The sequence below is a fragment of the Ursus maritimus genome, unplaced genomic scaffold (assembly GCF_017311325.1).
Source record: "Ursus maritimus isolate PB19 unplaced genomic scaffold, ASM1731132v1 scaffold_31, whole genome shotgun sequence".
NCBI classification, from domain to species: Eukaryota; Metazoa; Chordata; class Mammalia; order Carnivora; family Ursidae; genus Ursus; species Ursus maritimus.
Window position 1 is genome coordinate 7,483,348 of NW_024425675.1, and position 12,749 is coordinate 7,496,096.

At 47.8% G+C, this 12,749-nt stretch overlaps 1 long non-coding RNA gene across 1 annotated transcript; it reads right to left on the bottom strand.

Annotated features, from left to right (window-relative positions):
• Positions 1–2,749: 2,749 nt before the first annotated feature.
• Positions 2,750–12,733, bottom strand: LOC103656493. The gene is made up of 3 exons (XR_566630.1): positions 12,105–12,733; positions 6,509–6,719; positions 2,750–3,124 (listed from the first exon to the last, which is right to left on the bottom strand). It is a non-coding gene; the product is annotated as an uncharacterized LOC103656493 (long non-coding RNA).
• Between the last annotated feature and the right edge of the window lie 16 nt (positions 12,734–12,749).

Below are 12,749 nucleotides of genomic sequence, written 5' to 3' on the forward strand. Positions count from 1 at the left end.
TGGGTTTTGATCGAAAGGTCGATGAGATTGTTTCTGTACTTCTGACTGGTCTTCAAAACAAAACTACTTAAGGGCCAAGTAACCTCTGGCAGTGAACTGTATCTCTTTATTTCAGCTTCCTGGAAGGGGTCAAGACAGGAAAAGAAGGGGGCAAACAAGGGTAAAACCTGATTTCCCTTAGTCTGTGTCTTCAAGATCCAAAAGCAGCTAAAAGAAAATTCACTTCTTTCCTCAAGGGAAAAGGCTCAGAGGTTCTTCTGAGTTTAAGCTAGTAAAAGACATTCTACTGGCCTTCGCATTTTGTTGTAACCCATGTAAACCATAAATGAGTTTCTTCTAATCCAATATTTTGTGGTAAAATCATTTATCCAGCCTCAGCAGGGGCACGAAAGCCTTCGGGGCTGGAAAGTTGTTTACTATTAACTTGGGGATGCCATTATTAAATTTGCCAACTTGGCCTGAGTGTTTGTATGCAAATAGCCCCTCAATTACATTTTTCTTTTCTTTTTGCCCTTTGGCAACTTTGCAAGCTCTTTAAGGACACAAGGCCCGGCTGTAAGACGTCTGTGTGCCCAGGGCAAGCACAGTGCTTCCCACAGAGTGGACCATCAGTAAATATTTGTCCAGTGAACAAATTCTCGAGAAAGGGAGAATTCACAAAATGCATACTATTTGGGGGTACAAACTGCAAATACAATTGACCCTTGAACAACATGGGATTGAACAGCATGGGTCCATTTGTATGCGAATTTTTTCCGATAAATACAGCATAGTCCCATACATGTATTTGCCCTTCCCTATGATTTTCTTAATAACAGTTTCCTCTAGCTCACTTGATTGTAAGACTACAGGATATTATCCACATGGCACAGGGACTATGTGTCAATGGACTGTGTGTGTTACATGTGGATTTCCAACTGTGCTGGAGTTTAGGGCTCCTAGCCACCCCTCCTCCGACCGGTCACACGAAATACGTATTTGCAAATTCTTCCTAGGTGAAGAAACACATAATACAGGGCTACAGTGCAGCCCAAGGTCACAACTCTTGAGGATCCCATTGCCATAGATTATAAATTGGTCTTCATAAAACACACACACACACACACACACACACACACGGGGATTAAATGAGAAGAAAATGCAAATTTTCCCATCCTTCCGTACAACAGCCACTGCAACTCTAACGTCCATATACTCAAGTTGCTCAATCCATGTTCTCATATAATGAAATATCCAAAGCAAACATATGTTTGAAAAGAAAACTCCCACGGCTTCATTGGTAGAGAAAAGGAGTCCTGAACATCCAGAAATCTTCGGCCCTGGGAGAACAGGAACTTGGCCGGGTAGCCCTTGTGAATGCCTGAGCATGCGCACAGGAAGGAAACGCGGACGTGACAAGGACCTTCGTGCCATCTCTCCTGGAGACGTGATGTAAGCAAACCCCCTTTAGAGGCAGAACATAACGAGGTAATGGAATCGCTGCCAGAAAGAATCGATGAAGGACGGGGTCTCCAAGTAGGGACAAACAGGAGACACGCGTTTGGGAAGAGAGAATCGCAGGCTGCAGGAAGACGAGCTCAGCAGGTCGCGGGAGGGATTGAAACAGACCCGCTTCCGGGACGATCGGCCGCACGGCCAAGCCTGCGCGGTAAGTGTTCACGGCTTCCTTGAACGGAAGTTCACGACTTCCTTGAACGGAAGCAGCGTCCCGGCGCTCGAGCATGCGCCCTACAAACCATGGATACGGACACCTCGTCCGAATAAGGAAAACGGAAAGAAATGATAACATGGGGGCGGGGGAGGGGGATGAAGTCAAGGTAATTTTGTTCAACTTGGAAAGCCCGAGAATCTAAGTAGGGCGCGGGCTGTGTCATGAGACACAAGTAGCCGCGCTCCCACCGACGGTTCTTACTCGGAGTGTGAGCATAAGAGATTTGTTGAAACATAAAGTGGTTGACAAGCATATTTCTGCTTCTTAAAAGTACGTTGACTTCATTTCCCTTTGAACTTGTCAGTCGCACAGATTTCATGCGGCGTGTTTGGTGAAGGACGTTGCACAACCGTGAACTTCAGCAACTTGAGGGAGCTCCTTCCTCAGGCGCCATTGGGTTCTTACCAGACACTTGAAAGTTCCAGAAGAGAAAGAGTGAAAGGCCTTGAAGGGACTATAAAACTCTTGAAAGAGATTATTCTATCTGGTGAAACTCTACCATATATATTCAACTATAATGTTCTTTGCATTTTCTTCTGCTTCCATCTCAAAGATACCTGCTTCTCTATGAGGGACAGGCTACTTCTTGAAGATTGAGTCTTCGCTGTTCTCATTATCAACTAATTTCTCAGCGCATAACATATGGTCTGAATGTGTGTGTTGGCCCCAAACACGTATGTGGAAACCCTAACCCCCAAAGACAGAGGTGGGGTCTTTGGGAGGGGCTGAAGGCAGGAGGGTAGAACCATCATGAATGGCAACAGTGCCTTATAAAAGAGGCTCCAGAGAGCTCCCCAGCCCCTTCTCCCATGTGAATCCCAGCGAGGAGGCACTGGCTCTGAGCTGGCACCCTGAGCTTGGACCTCCAGCTTCCAGAACTGTGAGAAATCGATTTCCATTGTTTATAAGCTACTCAGTCTGTGGTAATTTGTTCTAGCCGCCCAAACAGACGAAGAGAGTGAGTGCTCGTCAATACTGTTTTATTCCGATTGATGACTCTACCCATTTCCATCTCACAAACCCAGGTGACAAACACGAGAAGGATAGAGACACCCTCCCCCCCCAACCTGCACCTGCCTATCTCCTGCCTACACTCTCCAGTGGTTCTCCACTGCTTCAGCTCTTCATAGACCAGAAGCCCCTCTTCATCCCCTGGCCCGGCGCCTCCTGCCTCCTGGGCCCACAGTCACAAGGCCCCTCTCTGCTGGGTGGAAATGCTCTCACAGGTCTCTCTCCTTTGTCCTTCCGGTTGGAAAGAGTCCTCACCACTTGCCACTCGGTGAGCTCGTGTGTCTCCTCCATCTCTCCGCTCACGCGCTGCCGCTCAATGAACACGCACCGGGTCCCCGGACAACCTGAGGCTCTCTTTCTGAGGCCCGGTTCAAGTTTTGTAAGGTCTGAAGTTGACACAGTCTGAGAGGAAATCATACAAATTGAAAGAGAGAATTAGGTGACTGAAAGTTCATTTAGAATGAGAAAAACAAGCATAATAAAATATCTACAACATCTGACAAATACCACAAATACTACAATTTTTATGAATATTAAAAATTTTTTAACAGTCTTCCCTACATACCTCTATACTATTTTTCCTCCCTCTACTTTTTATCTGTGTCCTCTTTGGTCACTTCTTCATAAGGCATTTTTAGACCTTCTGCTTTTGATACAGGGAATAACAGCATCCAGTCTCTTTCCTCTAACACAGTTGACAGGAATTTGCTGTATCGTATAGATTGTTTGAACACATTTCTCTCAGCTTCACAACTCATTATTGGAAACGTTATGTAAAATTTTAAGATTGCTGTCACATCTTGGGAAATCTCTCTCAAACGTTTTCATAACCAAATCCCCTGCTTATAATGTGACAGACATGTCTGATAACCTAAAGAACATTCCACAGACGGGCTGCTGGCTCCATACATTTAAATCACATTTCTCCGCCATTCCACACATAGTTCTGGTGCCGGGAGTGAGGAGACGTGTTTAAATTGTGATATAACCTCTGATCACGAGGCAGTACGTCACAGCCTGGTAAGTCACAGCAGGTGGCGACAAAAAGAATTTCTGGAGGCCATTCCCGCCTAAGGAGGGCTAACAGCAGCTTAACTATAAACCACATAAAAATATCTCACTAAACCCAAACAAAAGGCATCCCAAATTCAACTTTCCCTTAGCCAGTTGTAAAAACTCCCTTGGCTACTTCCTATGCCACTTAATACAAAGAGAAATATGATAGGGAGAATATCAGTGTAGAAGAGAAGAGTGATTTGAGCTGGTTCCTGTAAAATAGATTACTTTTGGGGGCACCTGGGTGGCTCAGTTGGTTGAGCACCTGACTTCGGATTTCAGCTCAGCTCATGAGCTCAGGGTCATGAGATTGAGCCCTGAGTTGGGCTCTGCACTCAGAGGAGTCTGCTTGTCTCTCTCCCTCTGCTTCTCTCCCTGCTCATCCGCGTGCTCTCTCTCTCTCAAATAAATAAATAAAATCTCTAAAATAGATTACTTTGGTAAATTTTATAAAATTACATGACCATATGAATACGTTGTTAGAGGCTCTAAAGGGGCCCATGCAAATGCTCATCCTTTGAAACTTCAACTCCTTTAGCTGCAAGATAAGTACGCTTCTGGTTCCTTCCCTGGCACTGTGTGAACACTTCTGCTGTGGTGCAATCCTGTTACAATTATAATCAGGTACTTGTCCTTCTGCTTCTTTACTGAGTTGTGACTCCCACAGGAACCATATCTGTTCATATCGGGACCTCCAGTGTCTACAATACCTGGAGCCTCAGAATTAACCAATAAAAAGTGGTTGAATGAACAAGTGAATGAATGAGTGAGTGAGTGAATGACTAAGTGACTGAGTACATTCCCACTGAAGGATAAGGAGAGTTGGTGAGGTGTGGGGTCAGAGAAGCCCCTTGCTGACCACCAGGGGGTGCTGTTGGGTGTTGTTGGGTGGTAGGTAGGTTGGGTGGGGGAGAGGTGGGTAGGGACACAGTACGCAATGGGCAATTTTTTTTTTGAAAGATACTTGAAATCAGGTTTTTGTAGCTCAGAAGATACAAGAAAGGCAAGACGGGCCTTGTACAATCAAGCAAAGTGAGTCAAGAAATAGAAGTTAAAAACAAAAAGCCATCTCTGCTTTGGAGAATCACTGAATTGGCAAACCACCTCCATTTCCAACTTTTCTATGACCTGAGCCTTTGATGACAGCTAACATTGGGAGTATTCTGGAAACACCACGCCCGGGTCTGCTCCTTACATTTATAGAGCTTTTAGCACAAAGGCATTTTCATCAAAGCACTTTAAGAGCTGGGCACACCCTGTCACACACATGAGCTCCATGAAAGGAATTGCAACTTCACAGCAGCCCTGAGGCCTGAGCTGGCAAGCAGGAATGCTTTGGAATACACTCCCTGGCCACAAGCGAGCAGCCCAGTTTGAAACTGGTGGGAAGACCGACGTCAGGTGGGGCCAGACAAATCCCTGCTGAGGGGCCCTGACCTGTGTTTCTGGAAGGAAACCCAGACTTGATGTGCATGGACCATGCATGCCAGGCACGTTAGCAGACTCTTTACATACTTTATTTCATTCAATTCCAACATTATCCCCATTGTGCAAATGAAGAAACTGAGGCCAAGAAAGACAAAAGAACTGGCCTCCAGGCAATAATCAGAAGGAGCCAAAGTCCAAATTCAAGCTTAAATCAATCCATCTCAACAGCTGTGTACATTTTTTGAGGTCATCCTAAGACATGATCTAAATTTATGAGAAGAGATGCAAAATTTGAGGTCAAATGGGCCCACCATGTTTCTGAGTCAACTTGTATTACTCTATTTTGAGAACACCATGACAGCCCTGGCGTATAATTCAAACAGGCCCAGAAGAAGAGGACCATCAAAGCCCATGTTTTACTCAACACTTCTGAAGTCCCCATGAATCCTGTCCAAGCCATGGAGAATGATATGTGTCATCTTTTGTCATGGCACCCATAGCAAGAAGGACTATGATTGCCTTGGTGCTGTATTTGCCCCTGACTTGAAAGTCCCACTGAGAAGCCACAGCAAATCACTTCCAATAGGCCAGCCCAACAGGATAGTACTTATTCCCCTATTTACAAGAGTCTGGAACACAGAAAGCCTTCTGTAGACCTGGCAACTCTGAGAAAGTCATTATACCTCTTTTCTTGGTCTCTTACTCTGGGAAGCAGGGCTTGCATGGGACCACAATGAGCATTCTCCAATATCATTTGGAGTTCCCAAGAAAATTCACCTTTTTATGGAGCCCTCAGACATTTTCCTCGAATAAAGTCTGCTGAAAATTCCTCCTCTTAGAAAGTGTACAGATTTAAGTCCCAGCTCTGCCTACTAGTTGTCTGAGCTGAGCGAGTGACCTCTTCATCTGTAAAGTAGAGGTAATACTGCTTACCGCACAGATTATTTTGTGAATGAGAAACAAAGGACAAAATAAAAATATCAGCTCCATCAGATGATAATAATGACAAGTATAATAATAAAGTTCTTCAATATCTGTTTTCGCTACTGTGGACAACATTATCCTCTCCCGGGCTAGGTTCATAGGTCGGAATCAATTGGTATGTCCTATTTAGCACCTAATGGGTACTGACTCTGTCCCAAGAATTTACAATGCCACCGAGGACGTATAGGAACAAGTTAGGGGTAAGACCAGCCTATGGAATGGAAAGGGTTTGAAAAGGAGGAGACCAGATAAATAAAATAGAAAGGAAGTTTCCTCAGTGGGGCAAGACTTTAGCTAGGCTTCTAGAGTAACACTTACAGGATAAACTGAGCCAGCTTAGAGAAGGGCGATGTTAGGAACAGGGAGGTGACAGGCCTGAGAAACTCCTTCTTGAGACGGGGACTTCTAATTCAGACTGAAACATCCACAGCAGGGATTCATGAAGTGTTGACTACTACTGACTTGTACTGTTCGCTGATTTCCATGGTGTCGATACTCCCACCACAGTCGTTTCAAGCTCCTGCTAAGACTGAAAGCAGAATTGGGAGAAGATGCTAAGTGGCCTCCATTATATCACGTTTCCGCCACACACATTCAGTCAGTGCCGACAACCTCAAAAACACAGATAACAGGAAAATGGAGTCAATTAGGAAGTGATGACTTTTAAATGTTCGTTACCTTGCTTCTTATAATTTAATGGCAAGTGTGTATTATTTAATTTTTTCCAGCTTGGTTGACATAGAACATTGTGTAAGTTTAAGACGTACCATGTGATGATTTGATATATATATTGCAGAATGTTTACCACAGTAAGGTTAGTGAACACCTCCACCCCCCCCACACACAAAATTACCGTTTTGTTGTTGTTGTTTTGGTGAGAACATTTAAGATCTGTTCTCTCACCAATTTTCCGTATCAATACGGTAGTGTTTATTACAGTCAACATGCAATCCATTGGATCCCCAGAACTTACTCCTCGTATAACTGGAAGTTTATCACCTTTGACCAACATCCCATCTTCCCCCACACCCCAGCCTCTGCAACCACAGTTCTACTCCGTTTCTATGAATTCAATGTTTTTAGATGCCACATATAAGTGAGATCATGCAGTATTTGTCTTTCTGTGTGTGACTTAGCATAACGCCCTCGAGGTCCAGCCATGCCGTCGCAAATGGCAGGATTTCCCTTTTTCTCATGGCTGAATATATATGTGGACATTATTTAATTTTTAACCATGGCTACACTTGGCAACTGCCTTGCAAAATTCCTGGGAATTTAAGAATCAGCTCTGATGATTTAAGAAGTTGGCTCTGGCTCACCCCTGAGGCCATCGAAATCATCCAGGGGAAATACTCACAGCTTGGACTGGGATGTTAGTTGGGGGTGGTCCACAGGGGTTGGATTTGGGAAATATTATGAAGGCCGAGCTGAGAAAATTTGCTAGGAGACAGCATATGGGATGGGAGGGAAAGGGAGGAACCAAAGGTGACTCGGAGGGTTTTATTTATCTTGCTTCCTACCTCCCCACAAAGCCGAGGGTGCTGAACCACCAGACTTCTCCTGTCCTTCGTCTGTGCCATAGCTTCCTCCTTCCCAAGTTCAGCCCAGCTCTACACGCTGGGAGAATTCGGAAATCTAAGGTTTTCAGTCCTTCTCTTTCATATAAAGGAGAGAATTTGACAAAATTCTTGCTTTCCCCTAAGCCAGACTTCTAAAACCATAATTTTCTTTGTGCCAAATAGTATCCTTGTCTTATTTAAATATACGGGATTGGGGGAGGGAGAAAAGGGAGGGAGAAAAAAGAAAGAGGAGGAGGGGAAGGAGGGAGAGAAGCAGGAATGGAAGAGGGGGAGGGGGCCGGGGAGGACCATGGGAGTGTATGTATTCCAAGCCCTGGGTGGGCCCTTTCACGTCATCCTCTATATTCTCACACATAATTTAAATCTTTTACCATAAAAATACGTTAATATTTCAATAATAAAATCTAAAGAAAAAAAGGGGAGAAAGCCATAAATGAAATATATATTGATGAAATTCAGCTGAAAAAGAGAGACAGAAAGCTCTCGGGAGAGCCAGAGGCTCTGGCAGGGACAAGTGGGACCACAGTGGCCACTGAGCCACATGGATTTTCCACCCCAGAAATCCATCAGGCTGCAGGAACCTGGAGAAATCCCGCAGCCCTCTGCTTCGGAGGACAAACTGCTCATGTGTAAAGCGGGAATAAAAATAATACTCCGGGGGCGCCTGGGTGGCACAGCGGTTAAGCATCTGCCTTCGGCTCAGGGCATGATCCCGGCGTTCTGGGATCGAGCCCCACATCAGGCTCCTCCGCTATGAGCCTGCTTCTTCCTCTCCCACTCCCCCTGCTTGTGTTCCCTCTCTCACTGGCTGTCTCTATCTCTGTCAAATAAATAAATAAAATCTTTAAAAAATAATAATAATACTCCACACCTCACATCATGGTGACAGGGATCAGACAAGGGGACAAAAATCAAAAATGTGGACGTCTCTGGAGAAGGACTAGCCACCTGCCACGCGTGGACCTTGGCTGGTAAATTGCTTGGGGTGTTACTAAGAGTGCAGGCAAAGCAACATCACCTTTTGTGTTTTTATTTTTTTAAGGAAAATAATCAAAACTACTCTTCCCCATAAAAGGGGGAGGTAAGATGCACCCTGGGACAGGCCTGGACTCTCTCAAGGTGTTCGCGGTCTTCCCGGCAGCCCGCAAGCCGGTGTGGTCCTTCGTCATTGTGACTCAGCTGCCTTTTCGGTAGCCTGCCCTGAGAAGAATGAGGGGGACTCGGCCGCGGTGGAGTGGGGACAGAGAAGCACACCGTGGACCTGCTTCCTCTCTCCTTGTAAAGCCTCCTCTTCGGAGCTCACCGCTCAGAGAGCTGGGAGGCAGCAGGCTGGAGACTGCGGATGGGGTCCTGACCCTCCGGACGGAGCGCTTCAGTGGTCGGGGTACATGGGACACTCGGCTGGAGTGTCCTTCAGGCTGGGCGCTCGGAGCTGCCCAGCGAAGCAGCCACCGGCCCTCAGACGAGACATCTCATATTGACAACCTCGAGGGCTCCTGAGTTGATCAATACGAGCATTCCTTCTCTGCCTCTGGTTAAAAGCTAACGAGACGAGCTGGTGCATATGCGATCGCTAGAATTTAATTATAGATCACATTGATTTTTAATTAGAACTCTGGTGAGGGCCTCATCTATTAAAAACATATCTATATATTCCAACTGGCAAATGGGTCTTACCCATGTCGTTGGATAATTTGAAAGGCACTTCTCCTTCTGACCTTTCACCCTTTTAATAAGGAGAAGACGCCACGCAAACCTCACCATGAGGCCGGAGACTTTGACACCAGCTTGCGTTTCTCCAAACTTTGTGTGCAAGTTCTGTACTTCAGCGCGTAAGACAGACACCAGGAGAGACAGCGGTGACGAGCTTCCGTGTTGTTCTTATAATTAGTCCCAATTAACACTGGAAAAGATCCCATTGGCTCTGATCTCTGGTCTAATCTCTTTGAGAGCCAAGGCCAAAGACATACTCTGGCTCTAAGATCAGATCTGGCACCAAAGCTTGCCTCATTTGACCCTTGTTTTCCAGCAGAGCTGGGTTGCTTCAAAGCTCCCAGTGCCCCTTTGCTCAGCTTCTCAAGGCTACAAGACAAGTGCTTTGCAAGCTCGAGACAAACTATAGATCCAGGGCCAAACCTTAGTCCTTAGAAACAGCCCCTCGATTGCTGGTTTTGCTTGCACAGAGGACAGCTCAGACATTAAGAACCCCTCGGTTTCTCATCCAGGTTGCACTGGGTCCTAACACAGACACACCAGCCCCTGGTCACCCACGGCAACCAGGGAGCAAGAGAAGGCTCGGATGTCAGCGGCAGGCAGAACGGCTGGGCGAGGTGCACCCAGCCACACGGTGTGACCAGAGCGCCCAGCGAGGCGCCGGACAGATGACCATAATCACAATAATAATAGTCTGCCCGCATCCCAGACACCGGGCAGCCCTCGTTACGTGCTCTCATTTACGCACAGGTCCGAGCTGCGGCAGCTGCCTTCATTTTACAGCCCAGGACAGCACCGCTTGGGGAGTGTAAGTGACACGCCCAAGGTCACGCAGGTCTTGAGCTGCAAGGCCCACGCTCCCACCGGCTCTGCCACACTGCTGTGGCCTCAGCGGGGTGTGCTCGGCCAGGAGCGCCGCCACCTTCCCACACGGCTGCCAAGAGCAGCCCAGGAGTGAGGACAGAGCAGCCGTTTCCTCCTCACTGCCCTTCCGCTAAGCCATCCACCAGCCAAACTCAGTCACGCCGCTCCACTTTCTCCCGGTGACCGTCACCGCGTCTGTGCACAAAACTGCCCTGCCTCCAAGCACTTTCTCTTGCCAGCCCTCCGCCCAGAATTCCTACTCTCTTCTCCACTCATTCATTCAATCTCCCACGTGTTTATGGAGCTCCTACGACATGCCAGGCACCATGCCACAGGCCGGATCTCCGAGGGAACAAACAAGACAGACCCTCGTCCTCAGCCTGATTAGGGAAACAGCCAGGTGGATGATTAGAGACAATGGGGGAAGGGCTAAGACAGAGAAAAGCAAAGCCAGATACTGAAGAATATGAAAGGGGTCTTTTTTTTTTTTTTTTTAGAGAGCGAGAGAGAGAATCTTCGCAGGGTCCACACCTAGCTTGGAGCCCAACGCAGGACTCGATCTCATGACCCTGAGATCATGACCTGAGCCAAAATCGAAAGTCAGACGCTCAAGTGACTGAGCCACCCAGGCGCCCCAAGAGGGGTCTTCTGAATCAACCTTGTTACACATGTCATCCATCCCTTGTGGCTGTCTCCCATATTCCACTTCCCATTCCCTCCCTGCTCCCCTCCCAGTGCCAGGCTGGTGTCCTGTCTCGTGCAAGTGTCTTCGCACCACAGACAGACTCAGTTCCAGACCATAGGGAACACCCTATAATTCTAAATCCTTCAGAGCTCACAGGGTCCTGCTGCAACCCCAGGAGATGAAAGGGAGACTTTAAGTGAGTATAATGAACACACCTTCTCCAGCCCACACCCTCGTCTTAGAACCCTACTACAAATCGCCCTGCTGTAGATTGTCACCTAAGGGAGTCCCCCTACCTGGCCTGAGAACCACAACTCCTACAGTGGGGTTCCCCAGGATTTGGAACGAACTACTCCTCAGGGAGATGACGAGCGAGTCCACTTCCCCAAAACCTGAGTGCAGGTAACAATGGGTGTCGCAGTCAGCTGGGTAATGGCCGCCCAGGAAGTCCACCTCCTGATCCCTGGAACGCGTGAGTGTTGGCTTACGTGGCAAAGACTTGGCCAATGTGATCGAGATAAGGTTCTTAAAACAGAGAGGGTATTCTGGGTGAGCGGGCGGGCCCTGACTGTGAGCACAGGTGTTAAAAGAGGGAGGCAGACGGAGACTTCAGACAGGAGAGCAGAAGGTGATGTGACATGGAGCAGGGATGGGAGTGACATGACCACAAGTCAAGGAAGGCCGAGAGCCCCAAGAAGCTGGAGGTGACAAGGTATCGATTCTCCCCTAGGCCTTCTGGAGGGAGCCCAGCCCTGCCAACACCTTGATTTAGGCCAGTCTAAGCTGACATGGACCCTGGTCTCCGGAGCCAGGGGAGAACACAGCGGTGTTGTTTTAAGCCACCACGCATGGCAGCTTGTTACAGCAGGCCTAGCACATGGACACAGAAGGCACAGTGGCAGCGCCCTGAGCTCATGCCAGGGGCCTAGCGCTCCCCAGCAGCTTCCCCTCGCACCCTCCATGGAGAAGGCAGTTCCTTCCTACCCTGGAGACCCAGGCCCCAGCCCTGCAGGGCACGGCTCACAGCTGTGGTTAGATTAGAATACAGTAGGATGCCAGGATTTTTACACACTTGAAATGAAGGTGATCTTAGCACATGTCTCCTGAGGTCGGTTCCTTCCGCGGGGGAGGTGACTTGGCGCTCGCCCTTGGGATGCTGAAGAAACATGTCAAGCCAACGAGCCACCGAGTGACGTAGAACGCGTTCCTCCTATCCGGACCAGGGGACGGCCTTACCACGGTGCTCAGCCAGGTTCTTAATGAGACAAAACCCCTGGAGTGTTATAAAAACAAGGAGTGAGAGGCCAGTGAATGTAGTCAGTCCCATTGATTCCCTAATTCTGTGCCCCTATTCCCGAAGTATACATTTAAAAATGAGATGTAAGACAGGGAATGTGTCTCCAAATCCTTGTGAAGGTGGGTCACGGGCCCCCTCCGTCGCTACAAACTACCACCATAAAATGTGGATAAGATGTGGACAGAAAGGAATGTGGCTCTGGGGGAAACTTTCCAGGCACATACTCAATAAACGAAGGTATTATGCCAGGGGAGGTGGGGACCCCAGGCACTGGAGTGGGAGGGTGTTGGGTAAAACTCTCAGGCCACCGTTCTTCAAGGCTTGCCTCCTGTGGCGCTCCCTGGGGGAGGGACTTGGTATCCCTGGCTATTGAGCTGGACCAAGGTTTGGCAGCAGAAAACTATTGGTTTTCATCCCCCA